The sequence below is a fragment of the Chelonoidis abingdonii genome, chromosome 1 (genome assembly GCF_003597395.2).
Source record: "Chelonoidis abingdonii isolate Lonesome George chromosome 1, CheloAbing_2.0, whole genome shotgun sequence".
Classification (NCBI taxonomy): domain Eukaryota; kingdom Metazoa; phylum Chordata; order Testudines; family Testudinidae; genus Chelonoidis; species Chelonoidis abingdonii.
In genome coordinates, this window is record NC_133769.1 from 148011337 (window position 1) to 148011958 (window position 622).

The window sequence follows — 622 nt, forward strand, 5'->3', positions numbered from 1 at the left end:
AACCCAAAGAAATATATTTTTATGTATATATCAGATTATAATAAATGTTTTTGATGTTAAATAAATTATTCTCTGTATTTCTGTCCATATATAGAATGCAAACTATAAAATTGTAAAAGTAATTTTAAAAAATGAAAGTGGTGTCATCATAGGCGTGCTCCATACCCCCAAACCTTACCTCCCTTTTCACGTATTCACACACAATCAAGGAAAAGAGCGTGCCTCAATCATCCAATAGGTCAGTTTGGCACATTAGCCAGGAGGAAGCAGATCGTGAGTGTTTTCGACCACAAACTCCATCCCTCCCCATTTGCAACCCCATGGACCAGGAAGCAGATCGTCAGTGTTTTCGACCGCAGACCCCATCCCTCCCGATTTGCAACCTCGTGGACCAGGCGGCAGCAATTCCTGACCATAAGCACAGATGGTTTCCTTATGCAGCAGAAACTGCACCTTGTTGCAAAACGGGAGGGTAGCTCAAAGTGTCGTTACAGGTTTGATCCTTTTAAACCCCCCCAAAGAGGAGGCAGCAAATCGTAAGTAGAAGTGAGGGCAGAGAGAGGGCAGCCGCGACAGCAAAGGTTACTGAGCGTGCGCAGTTCATGTGCGCATGCTCAGTGTA

At 44.2% G+C, this 622-nt stretch overlaps 1 protein-coding gene across 2 annotated transcripts in view; it reads left to right on the forward strand.

Annotated features, from left to right (window-relative positions):
• LOC116833757 (uncharacterized) overlaps positions 1 to 622 on the forward strand; it is a 660803-nt gene that overhangs the window by 6899 nt on the left and 653282 nt on the right. The gene's annotated exons all lie outside the window — the stretch shown is intronic.